Source organism: Tyto alba, unplaced genomic scaffold (genome assembly GCF_018691265.1).
Source record: "Tyto alba isolate M040663 unplaced genomic scaffold, T.alba_DEE_v4.0 Super-Scaffold_20000042, whole genome shotgun sequence".
In the NCBI taxonomy this organism is placed as follows: Eukaryota; Metazoa; Chordata; class Aves; order Strigiformes; family Tytonidae; genus Tyto; species Tyto alba.
Window position 1 is genome coordinate 4,936,909 of NW_024881293.1, and position 14,288 is coordinate 4,951,196.

At 41.1% G+C, this 14,288-nt stretch overlaps 1 protein-coding gene across 4 annotated transcripts in view; it reads left to right on the plus strand.

Moving 5' to 3' along the window:
* RERE (arginine-glutamic acid dipeptide repeats) overlaps positions 1-14,288 on the plus strand; it is a 255,060-nt gene that overhangs the window by 38,810 nt on the left and 201,962 nt on the right. Inside the window, exon 1 of one of the 4 annotated variants that reach the window (XM_033007500.2) lies at positions 12,710-12,831. The exons of the other annotated variants lie outside the window; for them this stretch is intronic. The gene's annotated coding sequence lies outside the window, so the exon portion shown is untranslated. Of the gene's footprint in view, positions 1-12,709; positions 12,832-14,288 lie in introns of those variants that run through there. 4 annotated transcript variants of the gene reach the window in all.

The window sequence follows — 14,288 nt, forward strand, 5'->3', positions numbered from 1 at the left end:
AGTATTGGAAGTGCCAGTAGCATTTTAGAGAAAGTCTAGGTATTGCTATTCTCGGTCATGGTTCTTGCTGTTAGAGTAATTTCCTAAATTAGAAGTTGATCTCCTTTTATCAAGTACTTTAAAATCTGAAAACACAGCACTGGCAATAACTGTGTCGATATAGGACAGACTTCCAGGTCACTTAATTCAGGTAACTTTTCGATATTTTTTTTTCTCTAAGCATGGGAACTGTTTCTGTAATGACTAAAAAAAGGCTCACAGTTGTTTAAGAACTTCCCTAAAGCTATAGCTCAGGTTCTCACTCGGAGAATACTTAAATTTGCAAATGTAGTGTCTGTTCAGATTTCTCTCTGCTGCTCTGTGGCATGAATGATGCATTTCTTTTACAGCTTAAAAGAAAGTTTTGTCTTGACTGCTTGGAATGCGTGGTCACCCTGGTATATGCAAAATTAGGGAATATGATTGTTCGGGCTCTCCTTTTTCATTGTACTCAATATACTTTTATTTTTTCCTCTGGAAAAGAATAGCTCTTTCCCCCTGAATATACAATCAGGTAATACAAAAATCGTAATTTTTACGTCTGACTTGAGTGGTTATGAGGATAGTAATTGTTTCAGCCTGATGGAGATTAAAACTTGTCTCCCATGTCAGTTATTAAATGTGGGAATAGCTGCAGGCTGTGGAATAAAACATTTGATTTACAGTGCAACTCTTTGAAAGGCTATAATGCAGGAACTGTATAGATTTGTTTGGTATAAAAGCTTCATTTAAGAGGAGAAGCAGCAGCAGCCTACTCGACCATTTCTGCTTGTGATTTCTATTTTAGTAGGCTGAAGCCCAATGTGGTGATTTGTGTGGTATAATGATGGTAATTCAGAGCTGGAAGATGAGTTGTCTGTAATTTTGAGCCTTTCTCAGTGTTACAGCTCCTTATCAGCAGAGTTTACAGGAGGTGAACTGTCTGTAATACATGGAGTTTTCCTCCTTTCTCAAGTTAAAGGTTAAAGTTATTACAAGCATGTCTGTTAGCTTTTGTTATCATTGAAGAGTGCTTTGGACACTTGCACATTATTGCTGTGGACATATTTTTCTACTTAACGTTGTGAGCAGTTGTTTAATTGGAAAAGCTGTTACTTCTCTTGCTCCTGACTAGAGCAAAAATCGATGTCTTCTCTGCAGTCTGAACTAATAGGAATCAAACTCATTGAAGGATGAAAATGGTTTAATCAACAGAGCGTCCTCGTAAAGGTTATTTAAAAAAATCCAAACCCACAAACAAACCAAACACCCCCAGCCAAGCTCTGAAACAAATGAGCAAAACATGGTGCTTCCTACCTTAATTCGGGCCAACGGAGGGGAGGTGGTAGAAGTTTTTTAATGTGAAGTGGATATAGTGATATTCTTGGGAGTTACTTTGTAGGAGGGACCTTGTACGGAGACAAGACCCGAGTAACAACATCACACCGATGCGATGAAACTCGTTCTCCTTTATTTGCCCGAATAGTGCCAAGATATACACAGCCAGATGGTCACGCGCTCTGTGCTTTACAATCTATTGGCTAAAGGCACTTACCACGCACCCGGCAGTGCTGTGATAGGTCTGCATCGTTAGTACACATATACAAACTAAATCTACTTTGTGGTTAGTGTATCCGGGCATTCAACAGGAAGGAAGCACTAGCTTGACTTCCTCATTCTTGCCTTTCCAGGTGACCTCAAAGGCAAGATTATCACGTGGCAGTTTTCTGCTCTGAGACGCAGCCTGGATTGTCCAAACCCTGTAGGATCAGTGCATGTCCCTGATCCCCAAGAAATCCTACCACATTACTTGATTTCAAAGTTTTTCCTTTTAAACTTGACCTCCTGTAAATGGATGAACTGACAAAAATGAGGTCTAATGATGCATTTCTTCATAGTGGAAGCCATGAAAAGGACTCTGTCTATTCATTCCAAGAACTGAATCAAATGAGATTTTTGGACTTGTTCTTGACCTCATTTGTGTAGTGAGGTCCACTTATTTAAAATATATCTGGTTATTGTATGCCAAAGTGTAGATTTAATTATCAAAGAAGTAGCAAAGAGAATGACAAAACATATTTTGTTGCCCATTCCTTTGGAAAAATGTAGGTGGTGTTGGGGTTGGAATTGATGTCTTGTAACTCTGTAAATTAGGTAATGGACTAAGCCATCATTGCTTACGTGCCTGTAAGGGGAGGATACAGAGCATACTTTATGTTGCTTTCTTGATATTGCATTCACTGTTAATATTTAACCACTGTTAACTACTGTGCTTTACAAATGAGCCCAAAAATACAGGCTTTGATTCGTCAGTTAGGTTTCCAGTTCCCTCTCTTCTCTAAACTTGGTTTAGTTGATTTTTTTTTTTTTTCTTCTCTCCTTTCTGTTAGTGCACTCATGACAGTTCCCTGTTTAATATATCTTACAGCCATGACTTGTGCTACACACTGGCAACCTCATGGAAGTTAGATGTGTGCAGTGTGACCTTTTGGTCTGTTGTTTAGGGGGAGGGCACTATTTCTGCTTGCTCTCTGTATATGGTTACATGAATGTCAAGTTACAGATGCACATGCTGTTGTATATATGGGATTTGAAAACTTTCATTCTGAAACTTGATGACTGGAGGTTGTAAACAGGAACAAAATGGATAATCTAGTCTGTCTTCTGTGTCTGCCTAATGATCCCTATGTTAGGTTATGCTTTGTTTCGTTTCCCTTTAAAATATGTTTTTACCTCTTGATATGCCACCCTTGGCATGTTCAGATCCTAAAAGGAAAGAAGCAGATTTTATTTCATGAGGAAGTTGTCTGCTGAGCTTTCATACAAGTCTCATTAATGGATTATTAATGAACTCGTGAGGTGCATGTGAATACTTGTTACTGATAAAACATTAGCATGAAAAATCAGCAGGTTCTGTCAGTTACCTCGTCAAAGCCTCTACATGGTGTTTGGAAGAGCATGAGATGATAGCTCGTAGACCCAGGGAAGACACCTTCAGAGTTAGATGTATCACATCAGATGGCCTAAGTGCTTCTGGATTATTGTGCACTTTGTATGCTGTTGTTGTTCAGTTCATGTCTTGATTAATGAATCGAATGGTTAGCTGGAGTGGGAACCAGACATTTTAAGGAAGTTCCTGTGATGTTGCTTCCTTTTTTGCCTTATGATATTTTTTTTCTTAGTGCTTTCATTTGGACAGTGATCAGCACTTGAGGGGGAAACGGAAGACTCAAATTATACAACTGCCATGTCAGGTCTCTACATGGTCTTTTGGCTCTCTTGAATTTGCAGTGTTTGAGTGGGTTTAATAATGCTTCTTTTAGGAGTCTGACACTAGGTGGCACACGGCAGCTTGACCATGCCACCTGATTAAAAATTGGTCACTGATTATTCTCAAGCCCTTTTTGTTGAAAGAGATTTTTTTCTATGCAGTGGCTTTAAAGCTGTTTGTTTATTGTTACATTGGGAACTTGCCTCACATTGAAGCTCATGCATTCCTTTTGTCCAGGAATGTTTGCTTTTCATGTAAATTTAATGTAGAACACGTAAATATTTCCTTTTGTGAATGTTTGTTTTATGGAATTGTCCCTTTGTGTGTGTTTTTCAGTTAGGTCTTGATTTGCAATCTGCACGCAGTTGACTTCATCAGAGATGTAATGTCTAGAACACAATTTAGAATGGGAGGGAATGGTACTCTGATGTTTTACAGTTTTCTGCAAGTACTTTCAAGAAATTACATAGCTCTCCATATGCTTATTACTATGCTGCCTTAGAATTATTTGGTTGCCCAATTTTGGTGGGGATTATATATTTTAACTTCGCCTGTCTTAGTTTCTGTGAATTGCTGTGTTTGCTCTCCATATTGCAAGAAGAGACAATTAAATAGAAGACCTGGAATGCCTTTTACATGAAATTCTCTCTCTGGTAGGCCACTGAAGGAGCAGCGTCAGGGAAAAACTGGCATGTTGCCAGCATAGCCTGCCCAAAAATACTGAGTTAATTTGTCTGCTGCTGTAGTAGCTGCATGACATGAAACAAAGGTGGATGTAGTTGAGACTAGCCTGTTTTTTACTTGATAATTTTGAAGGAACTTTAAAGCCAGAAAATAGTAATGTGAATGCAATTTTTAAGCCATTAGTGTGATTTTTATATTATTTTATGTTAAAGGCTGATAGAAAAGTGTGCATTGTTTTGACAAGTAGCACAGAACAGATTTAACTGATTTATGTTAAAATATACAGCAGGATCCATTTTTTTAGAGAGTGTTTGATAAGCTAGTGTAAACCATGCTTAACTGTTGCCACCTCGTCATCTACAGTGTGGGAAATATTGTGAAACTAATTTTGAAATGCCTTTTTGACCGTTGATTGGTTGATACTGGCTATCAAAAAATCTGCTGTTTCCTTTTAGTTCACTTGAAGTTTCTGTGTAGGTGGTTGAAGACTGCTGTGTGAAATATGTTCCTACATCAGTAAATCCCTATCTGTTTGAAAAAAAAAAGAGTCCAGAAAACTGCTTACATAATGTGTGTGATTTAAGGAAGATCATGTTGCACTCTGAGCAGTGCAGTTTTGAATTTATCTCTTTATCAAGTCTTCCAAAGTGTACAGAGACTTTCTTCAGAAGGGTAAAAGGGCAAGTTTAAGTGTAGCAGGCTGTACCATGGCCAAGGCAGATACGTGCCTAACACTTGATTGCAGTTCTTACCCTGGTATGTTTTTTGTAAGGCTTCTAAGAAATGGATGCGTGTGTATGTGGGAAAGCACCAGTTTTTGACATAAAATGCTACTTCTTCCTATGAGATGGAAGCTGTCTTGTTTGCTTACTCTTTATGATTTTGTGGAGGAAAAACCAGAGGAATCAACTAAGAACTTTCACATTATTCCATGTTTGCGGGATTCTGGAGGGGCGTGGTAGAGCAATGCCTGAATGAATTTAATACACTAGGTAACTTCTCCCATCGTTTTGGGAAATCAAGAGTTTCTCCCCCATGTAACTGAACTGGAGTCTTGTGGTTTCAGACTGTTAACCTTTTTTTCAAGATTATAGCAGAAACTTCCTGTTTTTAGAGCTTATCTCCCCATCTGGAGGGAAAGATTTTTATAGGTATGGTCACATCCTGTGGTTATTGTCACTTAACAAAAAAAAAAGTCTATTGAATTTTCTGAAGCCTTTGAATGTGGAAGTTGATCACTACACTAAAAAACTGTGAGCTGTAGTCATATTTTGCTATCTCCGCTGTGAATGCAATAAAGAACTGTAAATCCATTGTGCATTTTACATACCTTTTAGTTCGATTTCTGCTCTACTTGTTGTGTTGAGAAAATCTCTTGATAAAGAATCTATGTTATTCTGGAAGGAAGATTGTAAAGGAAGCATTTGGCAGTCATTTCCTTTAGCTTGTGAGTATGAGCATGCTTTATATTATAATAGTTTAAACATACCACAGGCAGTTGATAGAGGTATCAAGTTTTCCCTTCCCAACTTTCCTTTTAGTTGAAACTGGAATGAAGAATAGGCAAACTTCCATTGTTTTACATTTGATTTGATAGAGTTGAAAAAGATGTGTTTGGTTACTTACTCTTTCCTTTTATTTAGTTTTGCCCTTCTCCTTGTGTCCCTCCCATCCCATCTGTGGGTTGTGTCCATCCCCCACAATTTAACTATTGAGAGTTTTACTTTGTTTGCTTTATATATACTTGTGACCAAATGGTCTCTTGGGCTTTTTTGAAATCTATTTATTAAGTTTTCTGGTATGTAAATTTTTCCATTCAAATATGACTATTGACTAATATTTGGATCTTTTTCTTGTTTAAGATAATACCTTCTAAAATAAATTGCATGTGTCACTTTGTCACTAAGTTCAAGAAGCTGCTGAACAGGTTGATGTCTTGCTGCAAATTCCACAAATTCTGGCCGACACAACTGGATTTTGTTTTTATTCTTGACTTACAATACACCATTCTGTAATTTGGAGTTTCCCAGGGCAGGGATTTTCTACGTAAACATATTTGAATTTAAGTATTGGTCTGTACAGAGAGGAAACACACCAGAAGAGAAATATTGAGAAAAGTGATTTCTATGATTAGCAGACATGAACTTTTTTTGTTTAAATTTGTCTTGCCTGGATTGTTTTCATTTCCGGATATGAAAGCTGTAGCTGGGTTTCAAGTTACTTGTTTCACTACTCGTTCCCTGGTAGCTCGGTCACAATATCCCAACTGAGTTTATTACACTTGGTACTTATGCAGTTACCTATGCACATCAAAGCTTTTATTTTAAAACCTTGCTAAGCTGCTTCATTCCTCAGCTTGTTCATCTTTTGTTTTCCTTCCTTCCTTTCCCTTTCCTCCTCCCCCCTTCCCAAAGAAAGCGTAATGTCTTTCTGGTCGAATTTTGTCCTTTTTGAGAGGCAGCTGTTTTAAAGCATTGCCCTTGAATTAAGTTTTAACTGTAAATAGAAAATGCTGTCTCCCCTTCTCTGCCTTGTGTTTGTTTTTTCTTGGGCTTTTTGTTAGGCACACTGAAGTCTGGCTTCAAGGGTTTATATAGCTGGCAGAATTGAGACTGCAGGGTTGGAGGGGGGAGAATAGGGGGAGGGTATGGGTTGACACTACTGTGAACATTGACTTAATTGTATGGGGACTTGAGATTGAAATCCAAGTGGGCTGAGCCACATCTGTTTGGTGGTTTGGTGTGGGTTTTTTGCTGTTTTTGTTTGTTTGTTTTGACTTTTCAGTGTGTCCCCCCTAAGCCAGGCCTTCCTGTAAAATCTGGAGAATTCACATGTTAGCATGCAAATTGCCTCAGTCTTCACAGCTCCCTGGGGGAGCAACTTTTGTTTTTTCTTTCCTACTGTGACAGAAATGCTGCATGCATCCAAGATGCTGTATAAAAATAACTTACCACATTTCTTCTGAAGACATGTAGAATTGAGTTATGCAGGACTTTGTCCTTGAAGTCTCTATTCCCTTTCTTAAGCTGAGTGAGGCACTGACTGTACCAACAGTAGTTTTTTTGACTGTCACAGGTTCTGGATAGGCTGAGAAGGAATCTGAGGCACCTTGTGTTTTTACCTGATAACAAGCAGTACATACCACCAGTGCACTGGTCTTTGGGCTTTTTTTTTGTTCTGTTTTGGGATTTTTCAGGACTTTTGTTCGTGCTTGTGCATCGTGTTTTAGATTTGTCCCTCTCATGTCAGGTGGAGTTTGGTCCAAAGGTGTTACCTTACAGGGGTGCTAAAGGAGTTGCTGGTGGTAGTTGGTGACAGTTACAGCAAGGGTGGTGCCTGGAATTCTTGGGCCTGAGGGTGGTTAAAATGAGGTTGAAGTTCCTCAGACTTTTCTATATTTGAGAGGGTCCACCTTTCCCAGAGTATTGATGATGTGTCAGATTTTAAGTGACCTGTAAGAACTGGAGGACTTCTGAAATGTAAACCTCATCACCACATAAGTACAGAAAAGGACTTGTAGTTCTTGAACCATAAAATGCGTGATAGTTTCAGTGAATTGGTTTAGCAGGTTCTAGTTTGGATGCTGCGTACCTGGAGGCTTGGGGGGAAAAAAACCCTCTCACCCCAAACAGAAACAACCAATCAAAGCCAGAAAAACCCCACCAAAACCAACGGACCAAAAAAAGCTAAACCTCTGAAGGTTCGTGATCTGTAAAGGTTCCATTTGGAGATTTGAGAGAGGCAAGGAAATGGTTGATCCAAACTTCAGCAGTTCTACGCTAAATTAAAATAACTCTTTGTGTGCTGATTTTTAAGAACTGCTGTATATGTAACTGGTGGAGTGGAAGCAGACGAGACTCTGTGTTTAACTGTGTGCAGAGTTTACAGTCTCCTTAGGCAGCCTTGGAATATAGAATGAAATGGCCTTTTGATTATGTTGAAGCAATAACAACATTGCACTGAATTTCTTCTTAGAGATTACATTTTAGTAGTGTGGAAAAGCACCCTCGTATAATTGTGGAGCAAGCTGTAGTTGAATTAGTGCTGTGGCAAGAAGCTGCTTAAAACTTAGTGCTGGTTTTCTGTGGGTATTCACAGGCACTTGCAGCTCTACAAGTGTAGACAAGACTTTTCCTGCTTCAATCAGGTTTGAAGAAATTTGTATGTAAGATAGTAGTAACTGTCTTGTCAGGAGCTGAGTATCATTTATTCTCAGCTGTGTTTATACTAATAAAACAGTGCATTATTTTCTAAGGAAGAAAACATCACCTGTAACCTGACCGAAGGTTTTGTGTTTAGATTAGGTAGAGCCTAGATGCTTTGATGTTGAATTGAAAACAAACAGAAATGGGTAACAAATACTGAGTGCTCCTATTCTGAGCAGTTAGGAGGTGACCTTTCATGCTAGTTGCCCAGCCTACCTTTCCTCTCCCCTGCTGAGGAATCTTCAGTTGATGGTTGGCCTCAGGAATTCTCTAGCTAATTTTCATCTTAAACTGCTTCTACTTCAGGCTTTTTGTTTTACTGGAGGTATCACTTATTTTGGCTGGGAATATATGCACTGACAGTGAAAGGGGAACTTTTGATGAGGACTGGAATGAAGTGACACACAAGAAAAACAGTGCTGTAACAATAATATTAAGCTGTTGGCTAGTTCTCCATGAACCTACTCCCTTCCTCTCCCATCCTATCCAGTGCCAAATCCAAAGGGATAGCTTCATTTACATGAAGCTCTGAGGACAGCGTTAAGTCCCATTTAAAAATAGGTTCAGCTTAGCAGGGGTTTAATGTGTTAGACTTGTTGCTTGCCTAAGCTGGGAAGTAGTGTTATATTAGCTTTTAGAAAACACTTGTCACGATCACATTTCCATGTGTTCTTGAAAGTAAATTTAAGGCTTCTTTGTGTACCATTTTTGCAAGCCAGACAGTGTACTTGTAACTTTTTTAAAAAGCAGGTTCCTGGATGACTTAACTGCATGACTTCAGTCAGCTGCTTTTAAGCATTTGTGGGACCTCGTTGTCTTAGATGTCTCTTAAAAAAAGAGGAGCTCATTTACCCATTTAATCTGTATAATCTCATTAAGTCTGTTTATGGTTAGTTTGTGTTTCAAGTGTATATGTATCTGGTAGACCTGAAATTGCTCCTTTGGAGCAGCTTTTCTAGTGGGTGAAATGTTTATGCATACTTGATGGCTAATTCTGTCGGAAGAAATGGAGAATGCTGCTGATGGATAGACCTTGGGGCTTGCAGGGAGTGTATCTGTATTTAATATTCTTCAAATTTGTATGTCTGTTTAATATTCTTCAAATATGGTAGGACTCTTGTGCGAAGTTATGAATTATTCGTGTTTGTTATGAGTAGTATGTCTAGAAAGCAGCACATTTTACAGCTCTTTGAAGATACACTGTCTATCACTTCTCAGTGCTCAATCTTTCATAAGCTGAAGTGCGTAGGTACAGTATACAAACTGTTACAGTATTCACGGAAAGTGCTGAAAACCAAAAACTGCAATTCTTAGCTGTAGGGAAAGACGGTGTACCTGGGTTTGTGTGTGTACACGCCTTTAAGCAATGTCAGGAATTACTGACAGCAAGTCCAAGCCTTATTTTTTCAGATTTCTAGCTTCTGTTGTTTATTGTCATGACCTTAATGTTTCTTCAACTAGGTGTTCCATCTAATTAGAATGTTTATAATAAAGTCAGATATCAGCTCCCTTGGCTGCATGCTTAGGCCTGTAGCATGCGGAGTGCTTTGCTTGTAACTGCATCCCTTGTCTCAGTTCATTATCTGTTAATGGTACTCAACATGACAGGGTTGTTTTGATAAATGGAGGCTGCCAGGAAAAATAGGCTGGATTTTGTATGCGGTGGAATTGAGTTTTATTTCACAGCGTAACACCAGATAACTGATGCACGCCGGACCAAACACAGCATACTGTGCAAGATTTTGTAGCAGTTGTTTCAAAGCTGTCGTTCAGTGAATCTCTGCTCAAGCCTGCTGTAGGTCTCATTCTGTAAGGTCTATTTGCCTAACCCTTGTGGAGGTAGTTTTTGCTTGAGTAGTCTTGATGGGTTTTGTGTGTGTATAACTCATGTTTCTCTCCCGCCTCCTTTTTCAGACACCCATGCTTTCATTGTTGATATTAAAAGAAATGCTGCTGTAAGTTCCTAAAACAGTGACTAGCAAAGGCGTATTTCCTGACCAAGAAAAGGTTTTCAGCTTCTATAATCCATTTCCAAAAGACAAGATAAAAAGTCTCTATTGTAAAATGGAGCTTGAGGCTGTACTCTGTGCATGGTTTATTATTGTTTTAGTCTATGAAATGGGGGCAGATCTCCATATCTCATAGGAAAAGCCAATTAGTGAAAGTTCAGTTGTTTCTGATGTCAGTGATTGAATACTGTAGATGTTCTGTTCATTCAAGAATCTCCAATATGTTGTATAAAAACAGATGGGACTTCAGATGATTTCACTGCCATCTACCACATTGCTGAATTCTGAAGTTGGTTTGCCGTGGACTTGCAAGACGGTGTCTGAGATGGAGGAATGCTCTCCAGCTCTGTTGCTGTGTTTAAACTGCTGGATGCTGTACTCTGCACTGTTTAAGCAACTTTCATCCTAATGGGATACAAAAAACTTCTATGGAGATTTTTTTTAATTCTTCTACATTTCAGTGCATTTTTCCAGTATTACTGACGTTTAGGATTTGTGATCCAAGCTGGCTGGGTCATCTACCTGAAAGGGATAAGGTGTTTTTGAGCAAATACCATCAAAGAGGATATCTTTCAAATAAAGGGAACTTGGCCTGAATTAACTTACTGCTGGGAAGCTCTTTTGGAAGTCATTAGAAGTAAACACTGATTTAAATACACACTGGAGCAGTAAGTTCCTTTCTATGATTTGCGAGGTGTCAGGCCACATTTGATTAGAAAATTGAAGTGAGGATAAATGCAGTGTGGTTGCTTTGTACTGACTTCAGGATTGAATTTCAGCTCTGGCAGGTTTGGAGCTATCACACGGATACTTGGTTACAAAGCTTATTTGGAACCAGTACTTTTGAAAATAGGCTCCAGTGTCGTACAATGAATATTGCGGGAGCGAAGCTTGTGTTGCACACCATCTTCAATTTGTATTGATCATAGCTGTCTTGCAATGTGGCAAGGGCATTAAAATTAATCAGCTACTTCAGCTGTGTTAGTGGTTTTAGGTGGCTATTTCTAGAGAGCACAGAATAAATTTTGAAGTTGGATCTTTGTCTCCTGAAGGACTCCTGTGCTATAGTACAAAACATGGTAGAAATACGTATGGCTCAATAGAGAGAGAATGTACAACTACAGAGAATTACAGGATCTGGAGAGAATAAGTTGGCAGACAGTACTTGAGGATGTTGCTCTAATTTACTGGGTCTGTGAACCTTGATTTTTTTTTTTTTTTTTTTAATTTTTCTTTTTAAACTTAGCATTGTAAAACCAGATCTGAGGAGGTGTAGTTCCTTATTTTACAGGTAAAATTACTACTGCATGGCTAGGAAATGGATTTGCTCAGTGAGGAAAAATTGTCTGTTGCCCTCAGGTAATGGATTACATAGATGACTTGTTTTCATGTTATTCTGCAAGGGAAATAGCAAAGCTTTGCTCTAAAATTAAGTCAGTACTAGCAGCTGAAAGGTCATGGCTGTGGTGTTAACAGTGCAAAACATTGTGAAATTCAGAAAAGTTGCAGGCTTGCACAAAGACACATAATGAGAGAAATAGTCATTTTTAAAAATTGACAAATAAATATAATGAAAAGGAATGTGTATTGCTGAGCAGATGAGTTCCTGTTTCTAAAGAGGGGAGGGCAGACATCGTAGGAAGGATTTTAAACAAAATGGCTTACTAATTGAATGCACTGCAACACAATCCTGTGTGGAAGTGTCTTTTTATGTGACACCGGACAGGCATCTTCCTTATCCATCTTAGGAATGAATGCCGGCTGTGGATGTGTTCCCTCCACCCCTCTATTTTATCTGCATTTTCCCCACCCCCTGTGTGTTTTGATCAGCATTTGTGGAGGCGAGGAGGGCTGGTTGCATTAATATTCCTGGCTGCAGCTCCGGGGTGTGAGCGGCTGAGCACTCCCGGGGATGCTTTGCCTCCTTAATATCTTGCTTGCAGATGCATTTTCTAGCTGACCACGCTATTAAAGAGCTGCCATCAATCACGGGGCTCCCGGTTCCGGCTCGGCTGAGCGGGGAGGAGGCAGAGGCGGGCCGCCGCCGCGGGAAGGAGCGGGGGGTCTCCCGTGTGGGTGCCCGCGCCCCGCCGCCCGGAGCGGGGCAGCGGCGCCGGGGGCCGGGCCGGTGCGTGGGAGCCGGGCGGGGCGCGGGGGGGGGCCCGGCGGGGCCGGGCGGCGGGGCGGGCTCCGCGCCGGGTTTTCCCCCGCGCCGCCTCCCGGGGCCGGGCGGGGGCCGGCGGCCGAGGGGGGCGGTTGGGGGGGGGGGGAGGGGGGGTGCAGGAAGGGAAGGGAAGGGGGGGCCCCGGCGCCGCTCGCTCCGCCGCCTGCTCCGCACCCCGGCCCAGCTGCGTGGCGGCGAGGCGGAGGGGCCTCCTTTTGTTCACCAACTGCGCCTTCTCGCCGCCCCTGGCCCCCGTTTCCTCCCGGGCTCTGCCCTCCCCTGCTCCTTTCTCCTCCTCCTCCTCCTTCTCCTTCTTCTCCTCCTCCTCCTCCTCGAGGGGTCCCACCGCAGGGCACCGCGGCCACGTCGTGTATCGCGCGTGTGTGTGTGTGAGAACTCGGGGTTCGCCGGGGTCAGGCTGCAGCAGCCGCCGGGATTGTGGCCCGGCACCTCCGGGAGCTGCAGAGCCCCAGGCTGCCGGTGAGTCCCCCCCGCGTTGCCGAGAGCGGCTGGACCTTGGCCTTGGCCTTGGTGAAGGCCCCGGAGCGGCAGGATGGCAGAGGGGGGGTCTGGGATCTGCTTTTAAAATTACGGGTGAGGGTCAATAGAGCGGGGTCTCCAAACCAGATGGACTGGGTAACTTTGGTCCCTTATGCGTACAAGTCGTATTTCCAAGAGGGAAATTAAGATTACTCTTCGAGTTGACTAATTGTTATGTAGCCAGTGGTAACACAGAAAACACCTGGATGGAGAAAAAGCTTGACTTAAATCTCTTTTCCCCTTCTGGTTACTCCAGTTTTTTTCAGAAAAAGTTGGATCGACTGGGTAGGTGAGGCGATAGTTTTTATTGGCCTAGGAAGTTCAGAATGCTTTAAGACCGCAGGGTTTTCTTTCCATAACAAATGCTTTACCTCTGTGTGCTAAATATAAACACTTAAGCTAAACAGAGTGCTCTGTTTAATTCTGGAGGGGGTTTTGTTTGTTTATGCTTTTTTTTTTCCTGTTTTCTTTTTAAGCAAAGGAGATAAGGATTGCTTTTTCCTTATCCTCAGAAAGAGTACTTTTTCACTGCACTTGATAAAATGGAATGCCTTTGAAGTACTAATTGATCGGGTGTGTGGTGTAACTTTTTTTTTTTTTTTAGCGATGTTTAGTCGTGTTTTAAGATAGTGACGGGGTACCTGCTTGGCCACTTTGTTTCCTGAGGAAGAAACCAGCTCTGCTTTGTTTTGCAATTGGTTTTAAGCTCCTCTTGAGTACATGTGGCTTTGAGCTGCATGGGGCATTGTGTGCCTGGATGGCTCCTTACAGCCATATGGGGCTGCTGGAACGGAGTGTGAATGAAAACGGCAGTTGACAAGGAGACTTAATTTTTAAAAAATTAATATTAGCGTTAGGCGTGAAGTAGAGGAAAGAGGAGAATAGAGATCTAGCGAAGTGTAGTTTCAGATTCTCCACCAGTATGTTTCTTCTGGGAACTCAGTTTAAAGTAAACTGGATTTAAAACCTTACAGACGAACACTAGTGCAATGTAAAGCCGTTAATCTGCAGGCAATTAGTTCCAGACGTGCAACCAACTCTGCATTTTTGTCAGTTTTTGTTCTTACAGGCAATCGCATTTTTGAATACTTATGCCCAGTGAGTATCACAAGACAGACGTTTTAGATGCTTAACAGCAAGTTGAGAATTGTGTAGGAGCAGCGTTTATAAGCTTTTATTTGTTTTTCCAACCCTGTAATTTAGGAGTGTTTAAACTATTTTATAAAGATCTGTGGGACCAGTGAAAGGTGGTTTTGAGTCCAGAGCACTTGAGTGCTTATTGTACTCTGGCAGGCTGGGTGCTTGGCAGGCAGTTCTTGAAATGTTATTTGATCTGGCTGCACGATAGAATTGACTAGGATTACACAATTCCCCCCCCCCCCCATGGCTGTTGGAAA